The sequence below is a fragment of the Corvus moneduloides genome, chromosome 12 (assembly GCF_009650955.1).
Source record: "Corvus moneduloides isolate bCorMon1 chromosome 12, bCorMon1.pri, whole genome shotgun sequence".
Taxonomy (NCBI): domain Eukaryota; kingdom Metazoa; phylum Chordata; class Aves; order Passeriformes; family Corvidae; genus Corvus; species Corvus moneduloides.
The window spans coordinates 9,177,530-9,193,438 of NC_045487.1; the positions used below are offsets into that span (position 1 = coordinate 9,177,530).

The following is a 15,909-nucleotide window of genomic DNA, read 5'->3' on the forward strand; positions in this document are numbered from 1 at the left end:
CCTGTCAGGCAGCCTCATAGCAAAACTCAGGATCACTTTCCCCTGATAGCAGAATTATAAGCATATTATAGAGGTCTTAATTAATATTTTTTTTTCTCAGACATACAGTTCAACTCTAGCTTTTTTGCTTGGGCAGTAATTAAGCAAGCTCTATTTTATTCTTAGATTTTAGAATTGCATGGGGATACTCAACAGACTTCACTACCATCTTGGGAAGTCCTAATCACACAGCTCTGCTGCACTGACTTTAAATATTCAAAGAGATTCCTATGAGAGACCCCCATTGCCAGTGTTACATGGCTGGTAATATTTTTACTATAATCCCTCCTGCCAGCCCTGGATTATAATCAACTGTGCCCAGCTCCGGTTTACATTTTAGCCCACTCTTTGCCTGTGATTTTCCCTTTCACTCTGCAAATCAAGGCTTATTTGGGAATGTACAATCTCCATTTTAAGCACATCTTTCAGGACTGAAGCTGGAATCTGCTCAGCATATGAAGATTAGCTCACGATCACATGCTATGATCGAGCTGCAAACCCGAAGCTTCTGGTCTTTGTTAGACAAACTAATCCAATACAGGAAAAGTCAAGTGCCAATCTCCTGAAAACATTCCTGAAGAAAACGGGAGTGGATAAGGGGTAACACATGCTAAAGAGAAGGCATCTGTTTATTAACTAGATGTTGTAATCTGCTTTCTATTTTCCCAATGCAGTTAGAGTTAATATTTATGAGGCACACTTTCAATCAGGTGGTTAATTTCTGCATTCAGACAATCTGATGGGTTTAATTCAGAGGCATGTCCTCACTTATGCATCAGCATACTAAGCTCATTTCTTGTGCAGTGCAAGGTAGGTAGATGCCATACATAGAGTTACCACTTAAATCATGTTTCCAGGTGCTCTCCCTGACAATGCACGATTAAAGTATCCTCTGTGAGCTGATTTCCTGTGATTCACAATCAAAAAGCTTTGCTTTAACCACTTGTTAGGGCTAAAATTTCGGTTTTATTTCAGGTACACAAGACTCATCTAGCTGCCATGTCCCACTGTTTCCTGGCTCTTCCCACCCATTAACATAGCTGGAAAAGTCGCATTACTCTCTAGAGAGAGTAAATTTATACATATTGTTTTACAAGCATATTACATTTGAGGCCTGCTTAGTTCATTAGCTAATATAAGTAAATGAATTTTTTTGAAAAACAGTTTTGCTCCAAGCTGGGTCACAAGCATAATAGCAGAGTTCTTTTTAATATGGTATCAGCAGGCATTCAAGAATAATGTCAAGTGGTCATTTTGTGTGGCAAGAGAAGTTTCATTCTAGTTCCAGCTGCAGAATTTGGCATTATGCAATTTAGTTGCTAAAAGACCAACAGAAATCCAAAAGTGAGGGTGTAAGGTAAAGGCCTCTTTTCTTACAAGAAAAATTCTGCGAAGTTGATACATGATTATGGATATTTTCAAGGGAAAAGTTCATTACATTTACACGTTGATCAATACACAACCCCACCAGGCTACAACCTGAAAAATATAATCAGTTCAAGGAATTCTTTAAAAATATGGAAAGCATAAGTTTCAGTAACCTATAGCTCCAGATCCTTTCCCTCAGCTTAATTATTTCATAAGGTCTTACAGGAAAGGATTGAGGCTATGAAAATCTTTGTTAAGTCAGAATTACAACTCCCATGACTTTCACAGTCAAATTTTGTAGATAAATAAGGAGCCAGCCTCAATTGCTCAAGGAATTCCTTCTTCATATGGAGTCACAGGGAAGTAGTTTACTATGCAAATGAGGCATTCCAAGACAGACTATAGCAGACATACATCCAAGACAGGCAATCATGTACATCACACACAAAATATACATTTATCATACAAAATTAGTGTCCCTCATCTGCGTATTGCTCCTGTAGCTGCGCTATGTTTTGATGTAACAGCTGTTATGCAGCAGCTCCTAATTAGATTTTCTGCTCTCATCCACCTTTCTATACTTTAGCCTCATTAACACAATGCTTGCAGATGTCAAGAACAGCTACACTGAGCCTGATTCACTACAAAGGCTTAAATATGTGAAGCTTTAGCTGCCACCTCAAAAAAACACTCCCAGAAAGAACCAGTGGTTGACAGGACTCAGATGCATTAGTATCTTAGTTACATTTAAATTTTAATTTCTAGGTCCCCAGCTTACACAGCTGTACCCAGTAGATCTAAACCTCAAGCCACATACTTTGGTTTGGTAAGTTTCTGTGCAGTAGCAGACCAGCTTTCTAAATGTCATTGCAACATATATTAATCCTTTTTATACTTCCACATAACTAACAGTAATAGATTTAGTTACTTTTCTGGCTGATTTCTTGTTTTAGCTGCTTTTTGAATGTTAATTATTAACACTGACAAAGTGCACTTGCAGCTGTGCTGAACATTTCTTAGTGTTGCTGTGGCCTGGAAGGAAGGAAACCTCTTTGGGATATTATATAAGTGTAGTTACCATGAATATCACTTTGTTGCTTTATGACCTCAGCAAAAATCCGCATGCAAAAACACTGCAATTTAAATATTTTTAATTAGCTGCTATTGAGTTAAAGACAGTTATCTTTAATATAACCCACCAAAAAAAATCTAAACAGACTTTAAATTTAGGAACTGATTAACTTTCTGCTGCTTTCAGTCTCAGTCTTCGAGACTGGCATTTCTAGTGCACAAAGTAACCTCTCAGAGACTTGAAAAAGTGTCAGTAAAATATCCCATAGAATTTCTACTTACATAACCAATCCACAGTCTTCAAAAAAAGTTTAAGTAAACCAACCTGGCAAGCTCACCATGTTATAAACAGCTCTGCCTCTGCTTTGCATGTATTTGTGACTGGAGGATGGAGAAACAAATAAAGCAACAGGAAAAAAAGAAAATAAATTGAGATGTTTAAATCGGAAAGGTTTTGCTTCAAGAAGTAAGTGTGTGAAGGTATTAATAAAATGCTTTTCAAAGCAGTCACTAAATCAAAACATTCAAATGGGACAATATTGTGGAATTGTAACATATAATTCTAATCAAGGTCTTATTGATTTATGACCATCTTAAATATTGACTGAGAATTATACTCCCTAATCTCCTGTCACCCCCTCAACCCAGAAAGCACAGAGTGGGAGAGAGAATATGGAACAGGGCCCTTTTCTTGAATCTAAGGAAAGAGTACTAATGTAGTGAGGAACAAGCTGTAACTTCATAGAATGATGCAGCATTAAGTAAACACATCAAGTACATTAAGAAAAAGGAGATTTGTCTTTGATAATTAACAAATATCTAAAGATCAACCGTAAGCATAGAAAAATCACATTTAAGGAGAGAAACACAAAATTAATTTTGTCTTACACCAGTCCCATGCGTGAGTTTTGTTAGTGGTCCTCCTGTGAAATATTTTGTTTATCCCCATATTGCCCCTATAAATAGGCTGTGGACATATGTGAGAGTAGAATACTACTCCAACAGCTTTACAGAGACAATTAAATAGATAGAATTCAAGCCAGAAACCATTCTTTCTTCATTGAATCTTATCCATTTTATTATTAATTTTTCAGGGAACTTTCTACATACACTGTATGTTTTGAAACACCAAATTCTCTCATTCCATGAAAATAGGAAACTGTCACGTGCACACAGAGTGAAGGGAACAACAAAGACCAGATTAGTGCATAACATTAAAAATACAAATGGCAAATTATAATGCACATGAAAGCTCCAAGTAGTGCACAGTCACATGCAAAGGTACCTCCTACCTATCACACAGATCTTAATTTCACAGCATCCATCTCTGTGTTGCTACACCCCAGGGAACAGTGTTGGCATGGTAACTGCAGGCTCTACGTCTTTCTTTTTTTTTCTATTAGCAGTCATATGAGTTTTTTGTTAGCTTCAAGACCAGGTAAATTTAGACTGATAGCACTGCTTATTTGGGGAAATAAAGAAGAGGGGGTTTGTCTGCAAATACAACCAATCCTGCATGAGGAAAGAGCAGAAGCACAACTTAGATTAAAACAAAACAAAACAACAACAACAAAAAATTCATAAGGAAAAGTTATACATGTCTATACTCCTCAAAACAGTGTCAAGAAAAAAATATACATCAACAGCTTTGTCAGTCTGTCTAGAGTCATGTTAAGGACAGAATGGACGAAATTTCATTTTCACTCTGATATCTTCATTATCAATTTCAGTAGAAAAGCAGAACGCTCAAAATTGGAAAAAGTCTTTAAACAAGTTACCTTAACAGTCATCATCTTAGTAGATCCAATCTTATGTACAGAAAAAATGGCAACTTAAATTTTAAAACAAAGAAAAGAGTGCCTCATACTTCCATTATTTTTATCACAGAATAATAACTGCAGGCTAACAAAACACTAGATATTAGAAGACCATCAGAAAAAAAAAGTCGAAATCACGATGCATAGTGCTTAACCTTATCTGTAAGTGTCTCCAGGACTGCCTCAGTGACCAAGTGAGCCATTTCCTATTAGTGTAGCCTTTTCTACTTTCCCTTAGCACAAGATACGCTGACATAATTCACTCAAAGGCACGTGGTACATAACAAATAACTTATGAATTCATTAAACAATGCTTGTAGTGGACATGTTATGGAGATGCCCAGGGGGCTCTAATATATCCCATGGCAAATACTGAGTGAATGAAGTAGTCTTGTCAGTCTAAAGGTTTATGTAACTTTCTTTTTTATACATGCATGAGTTTACTCAGTAGTTAGGAAATGTTTATTTTTGAACAAAACACTCCAGGCATTACAGGCACCTATAGTATGTGATGCCTCTCTGCACCACCATGTAGGAGTAGTGCTAACTCTTCTTGCAGAAACAGAGAACATGGTTCTGATGCTTTCTAGAAGTTTCTATGATTGTGAATTAGGTGGGCTGTCACACTGGTATCTCAGCTATGTTTTGTTCTTACAAAGTGTATCTCATTTGCCAGACAATGATGTAAGAAATAGAGCAATAACAGATTATCTTTCTTTTTTAAAAGTCAAATCTCTTTCAAAAGCACACTATCCATTTCTTTCAAACTGCAGTCTAGGCAACCATTAATCAAATCTCAAGTTCGTTCTTTTCCAGTTCCTTAGAGCTTTTAGAAAAAAAAATTTAAAAGCAATATAATTAACAGAAGTGTCTTGGCTGCTTGTAATATCCCTCCCATGTCTCAGTTCTTCCACTTCACCTCACCTAACATTAGATCTCTAAAACCACTGCCCTTTCTTGCTTCCCATCAACAAAGCTGACCTTTCACAAAAGCATTCAAAATGCTTTGGCCAACATCAGTGGGACAAGTGGATGTGGAAATTCTTTTGTATTCATGTTCACATAACCTAACAATTGCTACCTGACAAAGAGAAGCCAGAAAGCTGTGTCAGCCTCAGTGTTGTGTGCCTGATGTTTGCAGAAATGGCATTTACAACGACTGCAGGTGTGAGAGGGGGTGATCTGGGCCTTTCATGTTATGCTGTTACTTTACCATTCAATTTTGTAGAACTCAAAGTGCAACCAATTGCAAGTCAATTCTACAGCAGAGCATTACAGAGCCTATTAGAAATATAAATACTTTAAATCAGGCTATTCCTTCCCTCTCAAAGAAAATCCCTTTATTAAAAACAGAAGAGAGGGGAATTACCTATGTTTCAAATAAATGTTTACGAGATGAACAACTGAAGCAGCATGGTGCATTTACACTTTTACTATCAGAAAAGAAAAATGCAAACCTGCTCTGATTAATACCTACAATCCCTACTTTTCTGGAGAGCCCAGTTCTCGCTAGTAGAGGTTATTGGCAGCATACTGATTAAGCAAGTATGGCCAAAAAACAATCAGGAACTCAAATAAGTATTTAAGAGCTTTTCTTCTTGATTGAACAATAGGGCACTTCATCTCCAGTTGAGCTCAGTTCACCTTCATGAGCCTCAGTCTGCAGGGCTCTGCTTGTAGTGTGAGAATCCAGGCCTGGCAGTATGGGTTAACCAGTGTTTCTGGCTGACTGACACAGAGTTCTGTGCAGTAGCTGTACAGCAGTTCTGGAGTGAACTTGCCATCTAAACATAACATTTCTTATATGGGCAGTGAGAGTTAAAAAACATTAGAATTTAAAAATATATATAATTTTTTTTCCATAAGGTTTAAGTGTTACCACTCAATTCCATATTGTTCCCATTGGCCAGAAACACCTTTAAATTTTATTTTAATTAATTTTATTTTATTAAATTTATAAGATCACCTACCTTTTTTTGTAATTTAACATTTTTAATGACTCTCACACCCCTTTGTGCAAGAGAGAGAGTGCCCAAAATGGAAGTGCAAGACTAATTTCAAAACACCTAATAGTGAAAGAGCTGCCCATTTGCAATAATAACAAGAACTTCAACTCATTTTTAAGACAAAACAGCCATGAACAATTTTAAAACTGAATGCTAAAACAGCTAATATTTGAACAGCACCAAAATTACATAAAACTAGATATACAGAATATACTGAATAGAAGACCTAGTTATGTCTGGAAGTTCTTATCCAAATTACTGTTAGACCAGATTGTTTGTCACCCTGAGATGTAACTGCAAATGACTGGACATAATTATATAATACTATGAGCTATTTGTTCTGGGTGTTATATGTAAAGATTTCTTTTCAAATACGTGCTAGTCATCACTGTCTAAATTATTACCAAAGTCATTCAATAGAACCCTTTGCAACATGCTATTTCATAGCATGGCCTAATCATATGCTATATCAAAATAAGATTTGGTAAAGGCAGTACAGGAAATAAAGGAAATAAGATTACACTAATTCAGACACTGAATAAAGAATGGAATGACTCTCTTAATTCAGGCAATTTGAATTATTAATGAACTGTTTGCATCTGTAAAGATTCTGTAGAGACTTATTCTATTTCCTCAACCATCTGGATCAGGAAATTGGAATTTCAGCTTCTGAAAGGTCAGGTGCAAGATGCTGGAAAGGACTGCTGTTTTCCAAAATTTACTTCACTGGCTCAAACAGCATTCCCAGGAAGTCCATCCTCATAAGTGGACAACAAAGTGCCACAGTAAATAGAGTGGGATACTGAGCTAGCACGGTAAACACATGGTCCCAAAATTATTCTCAAACACTGTTAGAAGGTGTTTCTACCATCGAAATACCACAGCAGGAGAGCAACAGGTGTACTGGCAGTTTTGTATCCGAGTTTCTATGTCTGTCATCATTCATTACTCAACAGTCAGAGCAGGAAGAGAAGCCCTATTTTCCCCTGCACCTGGTGTCTTCCCCTTTCAGCTCCAAAGAAGAATATTTGTTGTGAAAGTCAACAGGCCATACGAGTTTAATCAGCCCATCAGCTACTTGGAGAACAGAGAGAGTGATTTTCACTCATGAACAAATGCTGACTTTATTTGTTCATTCTTCACACTGGAGAATTCTAACACTTCGCAGGATCACAGATGTGAAATCACTCAGAATACGTACAGTGATTTACATATTAGTAAACCTCTAGGCTTACAGAAATAATCTAATTTGTTCTCTGTACCCAGCAAATTCTACTTAAAGAACAGCACTATCTGTCAGTGTCTAAAATTGACTGAGACTTCCCATGAGAAATTTGTTATTACTGCCAACATGACTAAAAGAAATCCCCCGTCCTTTGCATTAGATATTTTATTCCTTTAATCTTGCTAATTATGTCTTTTATTAAGTCTGTTAATTATTATTTTTGACCTCTCTGCATGCCATTCTTTTGGAAATTTGACAGTCTTTTTACAGACAGTTACTTAGACTTCAAAAATGCCCTCCTCCCTTCTAATATTGCTCTTCCCTTTTAAACTGAAACCAGTATCTAAATCTTACTGTATTTTGAAATTGCAATGAGAGAATTTCCTTCTAGCAAACCAACAAAAATTACATAGGTTTAGGTAAAGAATAAGAGGTGACCCTTTAGGGACTGCTGTTAAGATTTGTGCTCCTGAGCAGCAGTATCTTCATGACAGTGTATCAGATGCTAGTTGAAAAAACACAGGTAACTGCCATACACACTATACAGAGTGCTGTAAAAAAGAATAAGCAACAATGTTTGAAAAAAATTCTAGTACCAAGCCTCAGAATTTTCCATACAAAAGTTAACCAGTCTCACCAGTTGGTCAAACATCATATGCCTTGTAATTGTACAACTGTCAGAAGGGATGCACAGAAACAGAAAATGTTGTCATTGATTTAGGCATACCAGTTGGTAAATACATATCAAATATTCCACAAGACAGTTCTACACTATCTGCACTAAAAAAAGTAATAATCACTTTTTATGATGCTTTACAGTCAGGTGGCCCATGAATAATTTTCCCACCCATACTATAAAAAATTATTATAGCTACAAGATCCTGCACATTCAAGCACTGCGGCTTCTAAAACGATGCAATCAGAAATCTTGCAAATAAGACAATCAGAAGATAAAGGGGCAGATGGTATTAGCAGTCTAGCATCACTGGGGCTTACAGTAACCACTTCCTTAACAGACATCCCTCACATTTCATCCAACCTCACTGCATCTTTTAAGCATCTATTAAATGACAAAGCAATTCTCATTATGTTCTTGCAAATCTTGCCTAACAAATCAAGTATAGTATTGCCTGTAGTAATCAAAAGTTATTTTTCCAATCCTGGATTCACCAGCACATTTGTCATCCATAATAGACACCTCAGATTTTCCTGATGACTGCAAGTCACCAAAGCCAAATAAATTGCATTACATTTGTTTTGTATTTCCAACTGCATCACTCAGCCCTGCCATTAATTTCTGCCACAACTGAGATGTTCCACACTTCAGCATTTTCCAGTTACAATATACTTAAAACAAGCCCACAAAATAACAATAATAAAAAAACTTCAACCAAAAAATACATTTTTACCACCAATATGCTTGCCTTGCTATCATTCACATGAGACGTGTTTACTATTCACTCATAAATTTCATCAATGCCTGTTGAAGAAGAAACTTCCAGGGAAATACAGCAGATTTCTGCTGAAAAAGAACTGTGCAACAAACAATGGCATTTTCAGAGTTGTAAATATTTACCTATTACTGAGCAAAGCATGAGAAATTTACGTGCCAAAGCATGGTCATTAAAGCTGGTTTTGGCAATCAGGTAATGAAAGATTTTACTTTGTATTAATGCCTCATCCTTGACATCTAGCTGTATAGTTTTGTTCTACCATCAGGTTCCACAAATTCTGTTTGGAATTACTGAGTATCTCATGCATTGTCTGCAATAATCAGGGCTTTACAATTAATATTTCTGAAGCAAAATATGCTCTAATCCCTTTAGAAACTTCTTGCAAAAAAAGTGTCAAAAGTAAAATGAAATGTACAACTGAGTTTTAAGTTCAACAGTTTCTACAAACACCTGTCAGAAAGCCTTTACACAGTTCCAGACAATCCTGTAGAGAAGACTGGATAGTCTTATAAAGTCACCATTTCAGTCGAGTAAATGAACATATGGCACAAAAGTGATAAGACAAAACAATGACTGCTTTTCATTGTGCTTTGAACTACTCTGTTCTGAATCAGCCAGACAGAAAGACATATTCTCCATATCAGTTTTCAGAGGTACTGATTGATTCAACATTTTGTATAATGCAGAAAAATGTTAACTGTGCAGATGTGTCCTATATCCACAGGTACCTGAACACACTGACTTCCCAAAGACTTAAAATGTTCATTTTTTACAATATTTATACCTCACAAATAAACAAAGCTTATTCAATATCTATATTCCTAAACAATGTTTAATATTCACCAACACATCAGAAGTTTCAGGACTCTTTTTTTTTCAAAAAACCAAAACATCCATGTCTCTTTGCCATATTCAGCAGACAACTATGGATATTTCAGCACCTTCCTCTCTCAGCAGCAGACTTCAGCACATCCCCTCAGCTTACTGATACTGGAGATAATTAGTGCAGTTTTGCAGAGAGATCCTGACTGCAGCCACGTCCTGCTGTACTCATAGAGAGAGCCCATGGAATTCCCTGAAGGCTGGCCACAGCGGAAGACAGCACCTTCCAACACCTGTCTATCAGGAACATGTATTCTTGACTTTGCTGGGTTGAAGATGCGGCTCCTAAAAAAGTTTGCTCTGTTTTTCTATTAACATCAACAGGAATCACACAGGTGAATATTCACACCAGGTCCTAGCACATACACTTCTGATTTTAGCAATACCAGCATACCAAAGGTAAGAACGGTTCTATACTCAGCTGTTAAAGGAAGAAAGATTATATATAAATGATTATGAACATTTAATAGTAACGTGACTATTCATAGAAGACTTTAAGGAAGAAAAGGTTTCTGCAATGCTACTAACACAGATTTTTATCTTATAAGTACTCATCTCTGCTTCTGCAAGTCAATTTTCATGCACCAATCTTTCTAGACTCGAGAGCTATAAACAGCTTTCTTGAAAAGAAAAAATGTCCTCCCTGCAGCCTACTTTTATCAAGATTACACAGCTACTTGGTGTAAACATTCCAGAACATATTCCATTACCAAATTCTTGAGAAGATTTGTAAAATAAAACAAAACTAAGTTACTTTCCCCACCCCAGCAGTTTAGCGTTTCCTCACAAAATCATGAATATGCTATCGGTCCCTGAAAATAACTTCTGTCTGAAGAGTACTGCAGCATGGACAAACTAATGCTCCACAAGGTATTTCTAATGCAAAGCTTTCAAATTTAATACTAGACAAGAAGAACTTTGTGTAATTTCCCAATAAACATATTGCTTTCTAATTTTAAAGACCTATTTGGAAATCATTATGCAGCAACCTTTTCTCCTCAGTGGGATTCAGCAACAGATTAGCAGCAGTTAAAAACCTGAGATTTGTACCCTGTGGTTAAGCAAAGGAAAAAGCCATGCTGGTTGCTAATATTTTGGTCAAATCTGACTTTAAAGAAAATAGGAAGCTTGGGACTACCAACTGTGATTTAAGTACTCTTCTACACGGGACAAGTTCACCCTTTGCAATAACAGGACAAACTTTTGACGACAGGTTTGAGAACCATTCTAAGACTTTCTGCAGGGGAGCAGTTGGACATACAAGAGTCCTGCTGCTCATCACTGCAGTGAGTTGTGAACCCGGTACACATACAAGTGAATCCCATTTCCTCTGACCTCTCTAGTGATTACATTTGGCTTTATGCAAGCAACACCTGCAAATACAATTTTAACATTTGACTGTGAGTATGGCTGAGCTGATTATTGATAACTCAAGCCTACAATGTCTGTGAACTTTTGAGAGATGAAGAGACCCCCCTATACACAAACATTATGGTTTCCAAACACAAAAAATACTTTAAAATTGTGAGCCTATTGTAAAGGTCTTTGGAAAACTTCAACTGCAAAATTATGAGCAAAACGAACAGGAAGAAAATAAATTAAGCCAAAATAGGACAAAATAGGAAACCAGTACCCAATATAGAATGAAGCAAGCTGTAGGAGAAACTAAATGCAAAAAAGTAATTAAAAATTTGTAAAAAGACAGCATTTCCCAAAGAAAGCAAACACACATATCCTTGCCCCCAAAAAAACCCCACCCCACTGTAAATTTCAAATGACAGTGTGCACTGAAAAAAGCACCAAGAAAGTGATTCAAGAAAGATGAGAGAATTCTGCCCTTAAGTGACAGGAGAGCTAAAACATGCCCTGTGAAGCCTGCAGGAAAGAGCAGATCTGTTCCCCCCTCCCCACTTCAAGCCTTGCCATTACTCAGACAGAGCTGCTCACTTCCACCCTCACACCAATGTTTAGATTCAAGTTCTGTCTGTGGCTCTTGCTCACAGCCCTCTCAGATTTCCAGAGCTCACTCTTCTCCTCACCATCTCCCTGCCTTGCTGAATGTTCTTGCCAACCTAAAATGGACAAGACAAACCTTTATGGAGCCATCACTGCCTCTTACTGTTTTGTACAACTCTGGCCAAAATTACTAGTTTCCATAAGACCAAACTACTAATAAATTGTCCACAATCAAAATTTAGACATGGTTCACTATTGCAGCAAGCACTGATCTCACTTTTGTCATGGCTACACAGCCATCTGAAAATATATTTGGGTCTGGGCTTTAAAATAAGTCTAAAATATGCAAGATTCTTTTCTGTGAACTCCTGTGAAAATCTCTGTATGGAATTATTTTCACAGGTCAGCAAAAGGTCTAAAATACTGAAATATTTCCTCAAAAGTAAAAAATTTTCAACTCTCTGCCCCTTGTATCATAATTTAATTTCAAAGTCAGTAATTTTAAATAATTGTGTTTTGATTTTAGAAGTTTTCTTCAGAAAATAACTGAAAAAAAGAATTTTTAATGAAATCCCTAAATATTTAATTTTGAAAACACAAAAGTATAATTTTTCATTAATTTTGGTTCAAAATTGTTTTTTCTTAAGGTGGGAGATATACAGAAAAAAACCCTATTCAGCTAATTATTTTGCTTTCTGTTGATCCATATTTTCTACATAACCCATGGAAGTAAAAATCATCAAGAAGGTCTATTTCCTTTGTCTACAATATTCTTCAATAGGAACTGGGTTTAGATGGGAAATGGTAACTGCTGTTTTTCTCAGCTGTGCAGAGGCTGGGAAGACACAGCTATAAAGCACCTGCTCATCATCAGCTGGTGAACAGTCAAACATTTGGACCAGTAGACTTAGTTTTAATTTATACTTCCCATGTGCAATCAGGCATACAATTCCATTTTCATACTACATGGAATTAGTGACATTGTTACAAATATAATCATACAGTTTGTTTTACTGCATATGAGTTCCCTGCACATCAAATTTACTAAGCAATGACAAATTTCTGGTCCCCAACTAGGAAACATAGATAGAACTCGGGTGTTTGCAACCCTTCCTTTAACTATTAGCTAGGGCCAAAGTGCTAATCAATTTTTTTCACATTTATGAATAAAACAAAAGTGCAGCTTCCTCAGGAAAAAATACCCAGTTAACTCAGCCTGGTTCTTCATGCACTGTTACCAAGACCTTGAAAAGGAGTGAAAAAACCCTTGCCTAAACAGGATGTAAGATTGGTGCTTAATGTTTCATGCTTTCTTTCAGTCCTCTCTTGTTTCTGCATAAGTAAGACTATTGTTTCTTAACCAGAAATTAGATTTTTATAACTCAAAGTTACTGAGGAATAACTCAACATCAATTTGATCAAATAGAAGTTAATACAAGAATCACAACAATACAGTATTTCAAACATTTTTAGAATAGTCTGTATGTAAAATACCTAAGTATATAACTTTTTCCTCCCTAAAAGTCAAAAGAAATTAGATTTCCTAATATCTCATTTCAGAAGTAGAATTCTGATGTGTATAACACACAAATAATAATTATGTTGATAGAGAATCAGTAGCACAGACAAGATTTTGCTGTAGAGAATAAATCCAAAGGCTAAAGTTGCAGCAGAGGCAGAGTGGAGACATCTTCATGTATCTTGGTGCAGTTCTAAAGATTAAAATTTAAACAACCCAGAGTGAGAATGAGCAAACTTTTTATTCAAATATTTCTGGCTGTTCAAATTTAGTCTCCTCTTAAAGCTCTATTAAGAACCTTTCAGAAGCAAACAATGGGCTTTTCAAAAATGAGACAGCAAATCTCTAATAAAAAGAGCCACCTCTGAGTCAAACAAATGAAGATTATTAAACTATTTTTTTAATAAATGAAAGCATGAAAGAATTTTTTCTCCTTAAAAATGTAAGTATTCACACATAGCTATCAGTCAATAAATACCAATAGATTTAATGAAAAGTGCTTATTAGTTTTCTATTTTAAATTGGTTCATAGGTGTCTGAAATAATCCAATTGTATATTTCATAGTTAAAATAACAAAATGCCTTTGTATATAATTTTTAAGGTGACTGCCAATTTTGAGAAATTATTACATTTCACATAGATAGAAGAGAGATATAAAATAAGTTACTTAATGAAACAGCTTCTCTATATAGGGAAGGTCCTTCCTGTTTGTATTAAGTCTGAACAAAACTTCCACCTAATACAGTAAAATACAAGAATAGAGTAACCTTGGGCTCAGAAACTACAGCTAAGGAACTGCTCCAGTGCAGCTACCACTTCATCCTACTGGCTGGAAAACTACCAAGCTTCTGAGCCTTCCCAGCAGCATTTTAAAGCCAGAGGCAGAAGAGGAAAGAAACAGCAAAGATTTAGACATCAGCTGTCTAACAGGGACTGAGCACTCTCTTGAACTTCAATTTCAGATTAATTTTTGGATGAAATATCTACACACATGGTGTCACTACAAGCTGAAAAGTTGCCAGAATGTATTGGTTGATCTTTTTCAGATTGAAGGGAACAGTGAACAACTTCCATCAGTATTGAGGGCCACAAGAACAGCTGCTGCTGCTGCTGTTGTATCTCAGTTCTCAGATTGCTCCTTAGAAGGAATCACTGAAGTGGTTCTTCTGACCAATTACCAACCAGACAAATACAAGTTAGATATTTGGGGCCTATGAACAGTTTTCCCTGGCTGTGACCCATTTTCCTCATTTGCCAGCTGCAATCTATGTGAACAGAATATCGCCCATGAAAGGATCACAAAAGTTGATTTAAAAAATCAACACTTGGTCTGTAACACATTTGTAAACATGGGAAAATGGTAGGGAGGAATGAAGATGGAACAAATATTCAAGTATTAGTCCTATTTTTTGTAAAGAGAAGCCTTTGTGATTAGATTGCAAAATAGCACATAAGGATTTTCTTTCAATACAGTAACATGACTCACAACTATTTTTTAATTTACTTTTCTGAGGTCAATAAGATCACTTTATATCAAGAAGGTAGAGACACTCTGCAATAAAAAATTATGTCAGCAGGTATATAGCACACACAGACGTGCCTGTATAGCATGTGCTATATGATCACTAATACAAATTAAGCAAGAAATTGAAAAAATTTCAGCCTGAGTAACCAAACTTCTGACACTTGCCAGGTCCTTCACCAGGCTGTGTGCCAAACAATAATATTAAGGTTTGTATACTCTAGGAGAAATTGTTCCACCCCAACAGAGATCTTCAAGAAAGACAGTATATTATACACATGAAGCTAAGTAGTGGAAGATGTGCTGTATTTTCCATGAACAAAACCTTAAATATCTTATTTACTTGCAACTTCAAACATAGTTTTCTATATGCAATTCATTTTTAACTGTAGATCTTTTTTCCTACTCTTAGAAACATTAATAATAAAATGACTTTCTTTAGCATATAAAAACATCCTCAATTCCCCACTAAATCTCTTTGAATTCTAATCTATATAAAATATTATTTAAAAAAAATCAAAACAAAACATGTCTAGAATGCAAATTCTGAAATAATTTTGAGCAAAACCTTTATTTAACTGCACTCTCCCAGGTCTAAATGTATCAGGTGAAATTGGCCTATAACTAGAAATGAAGAGTGAAAACAGTCTGGAACTACAGATCCCATCCTCTCCCAGCAGCATTTTCTGATGCAGCTCACAGAAGGGTTGAGGTTGCAAGCACAGGGCAGAAGAAGCACAACCTCTGTAAAGGAGGCATTCCTGTCCCTAAGGTTCCATTGTGTTACTGTAATTTTGAGGATCTTTTATGAGGTCATGCCCCTCCCACAGCCAAGCAGTGGAAGTGTATTAGCCAAAGTATCAACTGAATCTGCAATTAAGAGTCACAGGAAAATGGTTCCTCTATAACCTCAAGTTAATTCCCTTTAGTTCAGCAGGAACAAGTTATGCACCAGCTTGTATATTATTATTATTATTACTACTTGTATTAGTACATCAAATCATATGTACACACCACATACATTGTTCAGACTGCAGTTATTCAGAGAC

At 36.1% G+C, this 15,909-nt stretch overlaps 1 protein-coding gene across 2 annotated transcripts in view; it reads right to left on the reverse strand.

Moving 5' to 3' along the window:
* The window catches only part of SMPD3 (sphingomyelin phosphodiesterase 3), a 104,716-nt gene that overhangs the window by 58,555 nt on the left and 30,252 nt on the right, over positions 1–15,909 (reverse strand). The gene's annotated exons all lie outside the window — the stretch shown is intronic.